The 14,456-nt window shown below is 42.9% G+C and overlaps 1 protein-coding gene across 8 annotated transcripts in view; it reads left to right on the top strand.

Annotated features, from left to right (window-relative positions):
- The window catches only part of SRD5A1 (steroid 5 alpha-reductase 1), a 58,650-nt gene extending 49,156 nt beyond the window's left edge, over positions 1-9,494 (top strand). For 5 of the 8 annotated variants that reach the window (XR_006609310.1, XR_006609306.1, XR_006609305.1 and 2 more), the window contains 3 exons: positions 4,167-4,326; positions 5,550-6,104; positions 7,271-9,494. The gene's annotated coding sequence lies outside the window, so the exon portion shown is untranslated. The remainder of the gene's footprint in view (positions 1-4,166; positions 4,327-5,549; positions 6,105-7,270) is intronic. The other 3 variants (XR_006609308.1, XR_006609309.1, XR_006609311.1) reach the window with 3 other exon arrangements.
- The last annotated feature ends 4,962 nt before the right edge of the window (positions 9,495-14,456 follow it).

Below are 14,456 nucleotides of genomic sequence, written 5' to 3'. Positions count from 1 at the left end.
CCCTGTGCATGTAAGACTAGGAAAGCATATTTAGAGTCAGTATAGATAGTAACCCTGAGGTCTTTTGCCAACTGTAAAGCACAAAGAAGTGCGATTAGCTGCACTTTCTGGGTGGACATATGTGCTGGGAGGGCTGTGACCTCAATAGTCTGGGTTAGACAGACCGTGGCACACCCTTCACCATGAAATTGCTGCCCTCCATAAACCCTTTGTCATGTGCATCACCCGTAGGAGAATCTTCCAAGACTGATCTGCTAGAATACATGGGATCAACAACGTCTGAGCAGTTATGTTTTACAGAAGAACAATGGTCAGGGCTGGACCTCAGGGCAACTGGGTTTCAGGTCTGTCAGGTCTCGAGGAAGTCTTCCGGTGTGTCTAAAAGCCAGGCCTGGTATTTAGTAAGTTTCCCCTCATCATCTGTCAGTGGCATTTAGTTTCTAAAGCACTTTGGACCTGATGTGTAGTCATCATAGGCTGGTACTGTCCCGTGGAAGTTCTGGGGCGTCCTCTCCCAGGCGGGCGGGGCCAGCCACCCCTTGAAGACAAGCCAGCCACACGTGAACTACGTTGTCAAGTGAAAAATAGCCCACCAGACCCATTTCATGTCCTCATTTTTTGGGTCTGAACTCCCAAAACGTGACCCTTTTTTTCTGCTACACATAAAGCAAAAGCTTTTCCTAAGTTCAGTAGAGCCAAAGCTGGGGCTGATAAAAGCTTTGATGGGACGCTTTGAAGGCTGTCTGCTGGACTTTAGTCCAGAGCAAAGTCTCTTCACTGGGACCTTTAACTGAATCATCTTATCGCTTGGCTAAGAACCCAAATCCAGGAATCCACAGGTGGCAGAAGCCTGCCATGCTTGGGAAAGTGTGGAGTTCTTTGTAGTTGGGGACCCAAGATCTAACACAAGCTTTTTTCTAACAGTAGGTGGCCTGGCCTTAGTTCATATCCCAAATATTGTACTTTCTGTGTAGATATTTGTACCTTTTTGGGGGAGGCGTGATGCCCTCTGTCTGCCAAGAAATTAAGTGAGGTTATGGAATTACTATCCGACATTTCCTTTGTGGGACTATGGATTAAAATGTCAACCACATGGGACACCTGGGGGGCTCAGTCCTTAAGCCTCTGCCTTCAGCTTGGGTCATGATCCCAGAGTCCTGGGATCGAGCCCCGCATCAGGCTCCCTGCTCGAAGGGAAGCTTGCTTCTCCCTCTCCCACTCCCTGTGCTTGTGTTCCCTCTCTCCCTGTCTCTCTCTCTCTCTCTCTGTCAAATAAATAAATCTTTAAAAATAAATAAATAAAATATAAAATAAAGTAAAATAAAATAAAATATCCTCTACATTTTGAATTATAGTCCCATGAGGCAAGGATCCCTCTCGGAAGTCTTTACTGAGGGCAGCCCCAAGTGAGGACAGTCTAAATCCCTGGGCAAGACCGTTCAGGTTAATTGAGCTGCCTGTGGGCTTAAAGGTGAGGCCCATTCAAAAGCGAGTAGAGGCTGTGACTCCTCACTTAGCGGGATGCAGAGGCAGGCATCTTTTAAGTCAAGCAGTGTTACATGCAACAGATGAATCACTGAACACTCCATCAAAACTAATGATGACTATATGTTGGCTAATTGAATTCAAATTAAACAAATAAATCAAGTACTGTAAACCAATGGGGATCCCCAGGGACCTGGGAGAGAAGAGTATACGGACTCGGTGCCATGGGATGAAAAGGAACTAGAGCTCTTCGATCTTAGGCCATTCGAGAGTCCCCCCTTGGCTTCTTGACTGGTAAAACTGAAGCGTTGCAAGGAGATTGACAAGGCCTTAAAGTACCAGGTTTGAGAAACGTGTCAAGAAGTGGTGTAACCCAGCTTTCATTCTGCCTCTGGCTTTAAGGGAAACTGTCTCCTATGAGGCATAGCGGCTGGGTCTTTTAAGGCCACTTTCACGGGTTGGGCTTTAAGAGTCCATCCTGGGACAGGGCAATCCCAGACCTGTGGGTTTACTACCTTCCGGATATTAGAAGGGACGTCAGGGTAAGGGTCTGGTCTCTAAGTGTTCAAGAGGACAAGCCATACTCTTCCTTATAAGAGCAGAACAGCTCCCTGGTTTATATATGAAATCTCGCCCAAGGAGTGGAGTGGAACAGGATGGAAAGACCAGAAAAACTGCATCTCCGCAGATGTCAGGCGTCACCAGCTCACATAGACTGTGTTTAAAGTAGCTATTCCCGCCGGTGTCTTCGGGTCCTGGTGTGTATAGTTACAGAGAGCTTCTGTGAAGCCTGCAACAGCCAGATTGTCAGCAGCAATTTGGCGGACTTTCCAGATTTTGTTCAAATTTACAGATTTGGAGAATCCTTTTTCATTTCTTCTAACAGGGAAGGGGTCATAGGATCGCATCTCTCTCTCTCCCTCCGTTTTCCTGACATTTCCAGTGTGGCTCAGTCACTGGGACAGCAGTGCCCCTTAGATAACATTCTCCATCTCTTGTGGCCAGTTTTTCCTCAACAAAGATTCAATATGATAGATAGACAGACACACGTCACATATGTGTGTTTATCATATATCATATATATAACATCATCCCTATATGCATATATATGTGTGTATGTGTATATACACAAGATATATTTATGTATATCTTGTCAGGTCAAATCAAACACAGTGACTACTTGTTCAAAACCCTTGAAAAACTGAAAAAGGTTCCCAGAACATTGACCTAATAGTTATTTTATCTGAGCCAAGTGTGCCATGGAGGACAGGACATGGACTCCGATAATGCCCATTTCTCCATTAGCAGCCTCCCTAAGGGATGCAACGCTGATTTAGGGGGAACTGCCAGGAGATGGGGAATTCTGTTCCTGGTGTGTCCAGCTGGACCTGGAGCAGAGGGGTCTTGAGGCTTGTAAGGAAGAGGGCTAGTGATAGCATCAATGTCTCCTTTAGTGGGAGGCTTGTGGCTCCTCCAGTAGCCGAGGTTTATTAGGAGGAATGGGTGTTCATCATCCAATACATCAGGAGGGGGCTTATTAGCCTGGCTAGTGGCCAAACACATTCTGCAAGAGCCCCTGAGGTTGGGATCCCAGTTTTAGGACCATGAAGGCTTGGATATAGTGTACCTCTGTCCATTTGCCCTGTTTCCTGCAGGAGAGATCTAACTGGTGCATCATATTCAAGTTTAATGTCCCATTAATGGGCCATTTTTCCTCAGGAAGAAGAAGAGGAGGAAGGGGAAGAGGAAGAAGAAGAGGAAAGAGAAGGAGGAGGAGTGGGAAGGGGAGGAGGAGGAAGAAGAGGAGGAGAAAAAGTGGTGCTGGTGAGGAGCAGAAGGGGGGGGAGGAAAAGGAGAAGGCGATGATGAACAGGCTTGTCTTTCTTAACTCTTGCCGTCTGAATTGACTCTAGAGGGTTAAAAGGCATACCAAGAGAAAATCCTTGGGGACTAAAGAAGAACCCGTGTTCCTAGAAAAGTAGAGAAAGGTCCATTACCAAGAAATGGTGGAGTCCCATGCAGGATGTGTTCGAGGTTTCTAGAGTCAAAGCAACTGGAGGCATCCCTCCAACAAAATTGCTACGAATGCAGTTTTGCACTAGAGGAGGGATGCTGGCATCCCTCCATTTCCCCCATTGTGTCCTGGGCTACAAATGGGTGCCAGTGAATGGACCTAACTAATGTGCCGTGCCAAGAAGAACCTGCTGTTTTCAACCCATGGAAAACACTAGAAAAGTTTTACAAGGGGAAATTACACAATGCTGTAAGTAGTTAGCAGAGAACATTGACGGAAAGCAGTGAGGATAGAAGTCCATCATGGTCCAAGCAACATTCCAACACATGGCGTCTTTCACAGCCAACTTCCCTTGGAAACAGGTCCCCGGTTGGGTTTTAATTCAATTGCGTATTGGTTTTGGCCGGCTCCAAGCGGAGGTCCCATGGCCAGAAGCAACTAGACCAGGGATGTGAAGAGGATCACATTAGACCAATGAGGAGGAAACCTCACATGGAAGTCAAGATTGGCAGCCGTCATGATGACTTAAGTGCCTGTCCCGTCCCCGAGGTAGACAACTTTGTATAAGAACAGGAAGGAAGAGAGGGCATCAAGTTTCTGGGTCTCATTACCATTCCGGCCATGGTACTAGCTTCTAGCCAAAACCCAGACTTTCTCCTCCCCGTAGAATGGCTAGAGGACTACAGCCTAAGCAATCCACGTGAACGGGTTCCACTGAGACCGCACTCCTGGAAGAGCCCCGGCATGAGAGTGAAGAAGAGGGAGTCACTCTGGGAGTCACTCACCAAGTTTGCACCTGTACTATGACTCGGAGTCCAGACAAAAAGGTAGGCCCCACTCTGGGAGCCAAATTATGATGTGGGGGTCAGTGAGTGAATGGTCAAGAAAGAATTCTCAAGACATTTTCTGTGCAAAAAGTTGCCTTTGTTATGTTAGTAAGCGTCAGGGATAGCAAAGTCTCTAAGGAATTTGTGTCTGTTGAAAGTGAGGTTTCTAGGACCTTAGAAGGACCTAACTATTGTCAAGATAAGGTTACCCTTCATTATCTAGTAAAACATTAGTCATGAGACCCTTTGGCAAAGCATGTTCCATACATCTCAGATGTGCATCTGTGGACCACACAGAAGATGGTTCAGTGTTGGTTACATTTTTCTTGTCTTTGTTCTCCTCATTCATGTCTCCCAGATCCGGAGACTGGAAGTCCAAGATCAAGGTGTGGGCAGGTTCAGTTCCTCCTGAGACCTCTGTCCGTGGTGTGCACAAGGGCCCCCTGCACTGTGGCCCCACATGGTCTATTCTCTATGGCGACATGCCATGTGTGTCTTTGTGTGTCCTAATCTCCTATAAGGACACCAGTGCTGTTGGACTAGGCCCCACTCCAATGGCCTTATTTTAACTGAATCCCCTCTTTCAAGGTCCTACTTCCAAATATAGTCACATTTCGAGGCTCTAAGATTAGGGTTCGATGTAGGATTTTGGGGGACACCATTCATCCCCCAGCACTTCTTTAGATGGTGGGGAAATGGGTGTGGGGGGGGTGGATATCCACCACCATCACTCCAAGAAGCTGATATTAAGGTGAAAGCAGGACAGGTGAGGAGTCAGCCATGGCGGGGGATAGAGGGCCTTCCAGACAAAGGAATTGGCTGGGGCTCCGAGCCTGGCCCGGAGGCCAAAGTGGCTGCAGTTGGGTAGAGTGGGGTCAGAGGGGCTGGACAGGCTGGCGAGCGACCCAGGCCAGACCTGTAGGACCCAGGAAGGGGTTGGGCTTGATAGAAATACGGGGCACTCCAGTATTGTTTTAACCTGGAAGTCGTCTTTACCTTCCTGGTAGCTAGTTGGCAGAGCTAGGCTGGAGACCTGACTGTATTCTTGGTCAAGGAGTTTTGATAGGAATTCCTTTCTGTCCTCAGGGTCAGCCTCTTATGTCCCTGCCCCCTTTACTCCCAAGGCCAGATCAGCCTGTCAAGTACATTCAACTACTTGGCCCAACTATTTCCACCAAATTAAATTTCCGATTTGTAAGGGCCTCACTCTGTCTTTCTGGTAGTTTTCTCTCAAGCGGTCAGCCCAGAGGTGTATCACTCCTGCGTCCTGACGGAGGGAAGAAAGCTGGTATGAAGGCTCGGGTGCCCGACAGTAGTTTTGTGCTAGAATCCTGAAGGGACACTAAGATGTTTGAATAAAGGGCCAGGACCACACGCAAACCTCCTTCCTGGGCTCTCCTGTCCCCAGCTGCCCTGGTCAAGCCCTGGAGCGTATTAAGAGAAGGGGCAAGGTCAACCAACATCGTATACCAACAGATGGCCAGACTTCTTCTAGGACAGTAGACAGTTTCTCCCCCCGCCCCGAGTCTCGGATTATAAGCTGGACGTTATTCCGTGCTGTTCGCATACAGCCGTTCTGAAAGGCAGAGCTGTCTCCAGTGTCCGGCGAGGCCCTCTGACACATGGGCTTGAGGCTGGTCTGTGACCCGAGAAAGCTGCCCGGCAGACCCCACAAGGCATTCAGCCAGACGGGATCAGAAAATCCAAGTTCAAGAGAATCGCTGTTACACGTGACTGCACGGGAGAACAGACAGCCCGGGCTAACGACTGAAGTGGGGGTAAGGGATGACCGCGGGACGTTCACTTTTAAGCCGCGTCCCCTGGGGTGTGCGTCCCCCCACTCACACAGCTGAGCCGCACACGGCGAGCAAGGGCCACGCCTGGGGCAGGGTGGCGGGGCCGCGGGTGCAGGGGCGCACACAGCCCACGCGGGGGCCACACGACACGGGGCAAGGAGTAGGCTTTGGGCTCAGACTGCCCAAGATCGGGATCTTGGGAAGGTTATTTAAACCCTGAACCTCACTTTTCTTACCTGTGAAATCGGGACGTTCATCGTGGAGCTAGAGGTGACCAAGGAAGCTGCATGTGTAGGCCGGGGCCGACCACCACCCGCCGGGCCTGGGCCCCACAGCGTCTGGTTTTCCCCTCGCCGCTTCTGTTCCCGCTTCCTAGAGCACCACCACCTCAAAGGGCCCCGCTTCCTCCCCTGCAGACACCCGCATCCCCAACACATACACGTGCACCACGTTCACTCACGCTCCCTCACAAACACATTCATTCACATGTACACACACACAACATTCACTCTCACACGTTCACTCACACTCACTGGCACACACCACATTCTCACACAAATTCACCCTCACACTACATATTCACTGACACATTCACTTACACTCACACCACACACACACAACTCATTCACTCACACACATTCAGTCACACTCACCACCACATTCACTCACACACACACATTTACTCCTACACATTCACTCACACTCACTGACACACACACACCACATTCACTCTCACACAAATTCACCCTCACACTACACATAATCACTCACATTCACTCATATACACCACACATTCGCTCACACACACCTCCACACGTTCACTCACACACACTAACACTACACATATTCACTCAGTCACACTGACACACCACATTCACACACACATACCACATTCACTCACACACATTCACTCATACACACTCATTCCACACACACACCATGCATTCCCTCACACACACATTCACACCACCACAGACACACATGCAGTCTTGCACACGCACCTACACTACAACAGGTGCGACTAAGTGTCAGCTGTGACTCTAACGCGCCCACCTCTCAGGGACCAAACACAGAGCTGCCTGCATCGATGTTTATGAAATCTGGGAACCCTCTGCTTCAAAGTCACATTATCTTTTCTTTTCCCCTAGGAAAAGCCAGTACATCGTCTTTTCCTCAGACGTTTGAAATACCACATCTTTTCATTCACTGGACTCTACATCTGCCTGGGTCTCTTTTGCTGTTCACTACTTTGCTTATTAATTTACTAGACACGAGATTCACGGGATACTGCATTGTTGGGATGTGCTATGCCGTTCAGTCTACTATGTCTGTTGGAGTACTGTACTCTCACGTTGTTGTGTGATACCTGGAAGGACAAGTTTCCTCCAATTATTTTTCTTCCAAAATGTTTCTCTTTTTAAAAAAATGTAATGCTTTCAGACATTTTCTTCCTATTATTTCATGTCATTTTTACTTTATCCCACTTGAACTTTTAACCAAGGGAAGTGGCCAAAACAACCCCCACAACACCTTGTCCGAGTATAATAAAAACTCACGTTTTGGTGGCTCAAAACACTGGAGTGCGTTGGGTGAAGATGTGCTCCTTTAAGCGAAGACATGAGGCAAAAGTGGGGGCCTGAAAAGAGACTCCATGTGGCTGGGAGGAGTGCAGGACTCTTAGAACATCAATAATGCATTTATTCATAAAAGGGAGGAGTTCGAGTGTAAAAAACAGTGGATATAAGATGCCAGATTATACTTAAAAGGTGGAAAAGTGGTTAGAAGATAGTACGGCAAGCACGGGGGGGTGGGAGGGCGCGTGCACGTGTGTGTCCTCGGACGCTTGGGGAGATGCGGCAATAGATGACAAATCAAAACGTAACATGTAGGGACGCTTGCGTGGCTCAGTGGGTTTAAGCATCTGACTTTGGCTTAGGTCATGGTCTCGGGGTCCTGGGATAGAGCCGAGCTGTTGGGGGCTCCACGCTCAGTAGCGGGTTGGGGGTTCTATTTCACCCCTTCCCTCGGCTCCTCCCCTGCTTGTGCTCTCTCTTTCTCAAATAAATAAATAAAATCTTTTACAAAAAAAAATGACATTCAAACCTTCACCCTGAGAATCAGAAAAGGCTAGCTCGTGAACCTGTGTTAAGAATGATCAATACAATCATTGTTAGAATTAAAAACCAGGATATGTAACTTTCAAAGACCAGAAAATATTGTAAAGCACCTCTCCACACTAGTGAAAAAATGAAATTAAATTTAATTTAAAAAATGAAAATGAAGAAACAACAAAGAAGTGGAACAAAGACCAACATAAGAGAAGTAGGGAAAAGTATAGCAACCAGAATAAAAAAATATAAATGATGTAATACCCCAGAGTAAGAAAGAAAACTTTCAGAAAGTTCCTTAAAACAAAGTACAAGCATGTACTCTTTATAAATTGTGCCTACAAAAAGCTGATGTGCTTAGGTTAGAAGTTGAAGGAAGTGTCTGAGCAGAAGGAAGCCAACTTTGTTCTAATTCAAGATCCTCTTGGCTATTTTAGCATTTTGCATTTCCATTTTTGGAATCAGCTTGCCAAGCTTCACGACGCTGGAATTTTGCTTAGGATTGGGTTCAACCCACAGATCAATCTGAGAAAACTGGCGCCCTTACAATGCTGGTTTTGCAGTCCCTGGAGATGACGTGCCCTCCACGCACGGAGCACTTAGTTCTCCCAAGGATGCTTTGAAGCTTTCGTCTAAAGGTCTTGCACATATTTTAATGTATCTATTTCTAGGCATTTGATTTTCATACTATTGTAAAGGAGGCATTTTTTGAAATTTCATGTTCTCCTTGTTAATTACTGCACTGAGAAATACAATTGATTTTTGGGGTGTTTTGGTTTTATATTCAGTAACCTCTCTAAATTTACTAATGTAAATACTTTATGTAAATCTCTTTGGCTTGTCCAGGTACACAATCATGTCTTCGGCAAATAATGAGTTTTATTTCTTTCTTTATAATTCTTCTGCCTTTTTTCCCCCTGGCCTTATCACACACACATAGGACCTACAATATAATGGCGAATTGTGTGGCATCATTGACTCATTCCTGATCTATGAGGACAGCTTCAATAGTCCATCATTAGGAAGTTTACTTAAAGTTTTTGTTTACATTTTGTATTAAATTGAAAATGGACCATTTTACCCCATGTTTTCAAGAGTTTTGGTTTTTTTTTTTTTAAATGCATTAAATCTCATAAAATGTTTTATTTTTCTGGATCTATCTAGATCATATGGTTCTTATATTCTTGATGTTAATGTGGTAAATTACATAGACTTTTAAGTGTTAAATCAGTCTTACATTGTAATAAACCCAAATTTGACCTAATGTATTATTATTTTCATATGTTGTTGAATTTCACTTATGTTTTATCTAGGATTTTTGCATCTGCCTTCAAAAGAAAGACTAGCCTACCATTTTCCTTTCTGTGATGTCCTTGATGGGTTTTGGTATAATGTTTCGTTGGCCTCAAATCTGATTGGGGGGTCATCCCTTCTTTTTCAATCTTTGCAAGAGCGTGTGACATGGGTGGCTACGCAGTGTATAGTTATGTCCCTTTTTCCTTTTCTAATATTGGTTATACATATTTCTTTCTTTCTCCTTTTTTTAATTAAATTTCTTGGTTTGATTTAAATTCAAGTTAGTTAACATATACTATATTATTGATTTGGGGATAGTCTTTTTCCTTTTTCTTGATCAATTTTATTGAGGTCTTCAAAGAAGGAGCTTTTTGACTTTTCTCTATTGTGAATTTGTTTCCTATTTCGTGGACCTCTGCCCTTGTTTTTATTCATTCTTTCTTCCACATTTTAGATTTGCTATTCTTTTTCTAGTTTCTTGAGAGACTGACTTTCGGCCCATCTTCTTTGAAATAATTTCAAGCTGTGAGTTTTTCTCTTACACTCAGTTTTAGCTTTCCAGCACAGGGTGTTTTTTTTTTTTCTTTTTTTTTTTTAAGAATTTTATTTATTTATTTACTGGACAGAAAGAGAGAGAGATTACAAGTAGGCAGAGAGGCAAGCAGAGAGAAAGGGGGAAGCAGGCTCCCTGCTGAGCAGAGAGCCCGATGCGCGATTTGATCTCAGGACCTTGAGATCAAGACCTGAGCTGAAGGCAGAGGCTTAACCCTCTAAGCCACCCAGGCACCCCTCCAGCACAGGTTTTAATTGGTCATAGTTTCATTATCACCTACTTCCAGATATTCTCCATTGTCTTTTCTGATTTCTTCTTTCACCCATGGGTTATTTAGAATTGTGTAGTTTAGTTTTTAAACAGTTGGGGGATTTTCTAGTCCCCTCCCCCGACTTTACTTCCACTGTGGGAAGAATATTCTTTATTATTTTAATAAAGCCAGCCTCCAAAAACTGGGAAGAGTTTTTGGAGGCTGGCTTTGTTGCCCAGCCATGATCAGTTTTGGTAAATGCTTCATGTGTGATTCCAAACAATGTGCATATTGTGGGTTTAGAGGGCAGTGCTCTATATATGTCAATTAAGTCTTTTGCTAATTGCATTATTCAACTTTCTTGCTTTTTAATAATTCTATAACACATTTGAAATATGTTAAAATCTGCCATTATGGGGGCACCTGGGTGGCTCGGTCAGTTAAGCATCTGCTTTCGGCTCAGGGCATGATCCCAGGGTCCTGGGATTGAACCCCACATCAGGCTCCCTGGTCAGAAGAGAGCCTGCTTCTCCCTCTCCATCTGCTGCTCCCCCTGCTTGTGTTCTCTCTCTCTCTCTCTGTCAAATAAAGAAAAAACAAAAACCTACCATTATGATTGTGAGTTCATCTATCCTCTATGTCTTGTCAATTTTGCTTCACATGTATTTTAAAGCTCTGTTATTATATGCACAGATTAAGATTTGTGATATCTTCTTAGTGGGTTGGCCCCTTTCTCATGCTCAGATGTTTATCTCTGGTAACATGCTGGCCTTAAAGTTGACTTGGTTTGGCATCAGTGTAGCTACATTAACTTCTTCTGGTCTGGTTACCAAGCATATCACTTTCCATCCTTTTACTTTCAACCTACCTGTGCCTTGGTGCTTAAAGTCTGTTTTCTATAAATGGTGTATAGTTGGATTTTAAAAGCTATTGAGTCACAGTCTTCATCTTTTTTCGTGGAATATCTAGGCTATTTATGTTTAATGTAACGACTGATAGAGTTGTGTTTATATCTACCATCTCACTGTTTGCCTTTTATTCCATCCCTCTGCTTTATGTCCCTTTTTTCTCTCTTTATGACTTATGAAGTAATCAAATATTTCCATCATTTTATTTTTCCCATGTTAATATTGGTTATACATTCTCACAATGTTCTTATAGTGATTATCTAGATAACTTTTTATTTTAAAATCAGGAAAAAATCTATTTAAACAAGTATCAAAGTACGCTACAGAGCATACTGAGAAAATATATCAAAACGAAAATAGCAATTATAAGCTATAAATGCCAAACAATAATTCAATGTATATTGGTTTGTAGTATGTAAATCAGGTGAAGACTAATGAAACTACATTTCCCAGAACCCCCTTTTCTGTATGGTTCTGTTTAGACCTGAAAGGAGAAATGCACAAACTTGGAAGTCCGGAATGCTCAACCTTAGCAGCAGAAGTCACTAATCATAGAAGGATGTGATGGCCACCTGTAGTGACAGACAAATGCACAGACAACTGGTAGACCCTAACTATCTTTACTTTCCCCCACTCTGGGTCCAACTCATCCTCCTGATTGCTGGCCCTTCTAATCAACCATGTGCCCAGGCCACCACCAGACACCTGTGGGTCCTACACAGGTGACAGTTACTCAGAGGCAATATCTCCCTTGAGGCAAAAGTTTCCCTAGATTTCACCATGGGTGCTGCCCTGTGTGGTCCCACCTGTGGAGGCAAGACCTGCAAGGTCCCTTATGTCCACTAGCTCTGGGTCTTCAGTGAGCTGGTGAATGGCTTCTCTGATCCTCCCTTTCCCTTTCTAGACCTTCATTCACTGAGCTCCTCCCACACCTGGAAGCTCTAATTCCTAGGATAAGTCCCTTATTCTCTTATTCTCATAATACTAACAGTGGCTCTGTTCTTCTGACAGAATGCTGACTTACATACAGCACAAAGAGAATGAATAGAGCACAGGAAGTCATTTTATATTGTTAGATTGTACAGTTCAGAATGTCATATAACTTTAATGAATCAATTACCAAAAAACAGTACTTAAAAACAAAAGGCAAAACTATTCAGAAATACCAAAAAGAAATTGATAGAAACATGGTTTCACGCTATCAACTTGAAAACATTGATGTTTTGCTAGAAAGATGCAAATAACTGAAGAGGATTTGATAAACAGGAAACCAGGAAAAGGATCGTGAAGTTTCAGAAGTTATCAAAAATCTGTCTTCAAGAATTTTGTTGTGGTCAGATAAATTTACAAGTCATTATCATGAAATTTTTAGGGAACAAATGCCACTATGTCAACTATATAAGACTCACAAAAACCTTTAATAAATATTAATGTATATTGTCTAGTAGTCTATTCTAGTAATAATCCCCCCAGTCTAAAGTATATCTTATTGCTGGAATGTAAAAATAATTTAACATAAATGAAACCATTTTATAATTCTTGAATGTATAACTAGGTGAAGAGGAAAAGACTATAGGCCTTCTTGATAAATATAAAAAAGGTATTTTAAAAAAAAAGGTATTTGATAATATTCACTTCCGAATTTTTAAAAAGCTTCTAGAACTAGGAATATAATGCAATTTTCTGGGGCACCTGGGTGGCTCAGTGGGTTAAGCCTCTGCCTTCGGCTTGGGTCATGATCCCCAGGGTCCTGGAATGGAGCCCCACACAGGGCTCTCTGCTCAGCAGGGAGCCTGCTTTCCTCCTTCCCTCTGTGGGCTTCTCTGCCTACTTGTGATCTCTGTCTGTCAAATAAATAAAATCTTAAAATAAAAATTTTTCTTGTAATCTATTACAAGAACCTATTGTAGAACCTACTGTAAACCACCAATGAAAGTATATTTAGCAATTTAAAAATATGGGCACTCCCCTTAAAATCAAGAATACAAAAAACACCTGCAATCACTAGTACCGTTCATCACTGATTTGAAATTTTAGACAATGAAATAAGATGAGAAAAACATGAAGCTGCATACTGAAAACCAGGAAGCAGTATCATCTGTCTTTACAGACAGTTTGATCGTCTATCTGAGGAGCCCAAGGAAATCAACTTCTTAAAACTGCTTTAGTTAATAACAAACTCAAATGGAGTGGCTGGTTAGCAATCCAACATACAGAAATCAGTATCTTTCTGACACAGCAGCAGTAACAAGGAAAGTTTTAAAAAATCATCTCTGTATTTTTAGTAAAAAAAAATAAAGATACCACCAATAAACTTAGAAGAGAATGCGCAGAGTCTCTGTGAAGTCACGAATAACTAATAACAGTCACTAACAAAACTTAGAGACACACATTTCTGAGTAAGTAAAGTGATAAAATATCCTTCTGGGTGGGAAGACATATTAATTTTTATATATATTTAATACAATTTAATAGAACTAATTCATAAAATCTAAAAATGTAATAGTTAATGCATTTGAATCTATAGAATTATGGTTTTTCTTAACCTTGAAAAAATTATTCTAAGATTTACCTAGGACAACACATTTATTGGAATACACGTGGTAACTTGTTTCTTGTACAAAAACATTCAATTTTGGAGGTGGGAACCCCCCCGCTTACCAGACACTAAACAGATCAATTTACAATCTAATAATTAAAATTGTATTTTTCTGGTCAAGGAATGAATAGACCATTAATGATCAGAGAAATAAATAAATAAATAAATAACTTTCGAAACACACAAGTGTTTGTAAGAATTTAGTATAGCATAATCTCAACAGAGAAATAGTAATTGGACTGAATGATCATTTGAAAAAAATAATTAGATTTCCTATGTCACATTTTACAGGAAAATCAATTCAAAATGCATTAAAGTTTTAAATGTAGGATATAAAGGCAGATGGTGGAAATAAGGGTATTTGACTGGGGGAGGAAATGCTAAGAATGACTCACAAAAAAAGTATTCTATAAATAGCTCTTCTCTTTGCTTTAGCTGATCATTATTCTTAAAGTTTGCACTACATTTTATTCCATATTTATTTATTTTTAAGGAATTTGTACACCCAACATGGGGCTCGAATTCACGACCCTGACGTCACGTTGCACGCTCCGCGGCCGAGCCAGTGATGACAGTGCCCTCTGTCATCATTCTTAAATTATTATACTGACCCATCAAAC

The sequence above is a fragment of the Mustela putorius genome, unplaced genomic scaffold (assembly GCF_011764305.1).
Source record: "Mustela putorius furo isolate JIRA1106 unplaced genomic scaffold, ASM1176430v1.1 tig00000107_pilon_pilon_pilon, whole genome shotgun sequence".
Classification (NCBI taxonomy): domain Eukaryota; kingdom Metazoa; phylum Chordata; class Mammalia; order Carnivora; family Mustelidae; genus Mustela; species Mustela putorius.
Note: the sequence above shows the minus strand (reverse complement) of the source record. Positions and strands in the feature narration are given on the sequence as shown.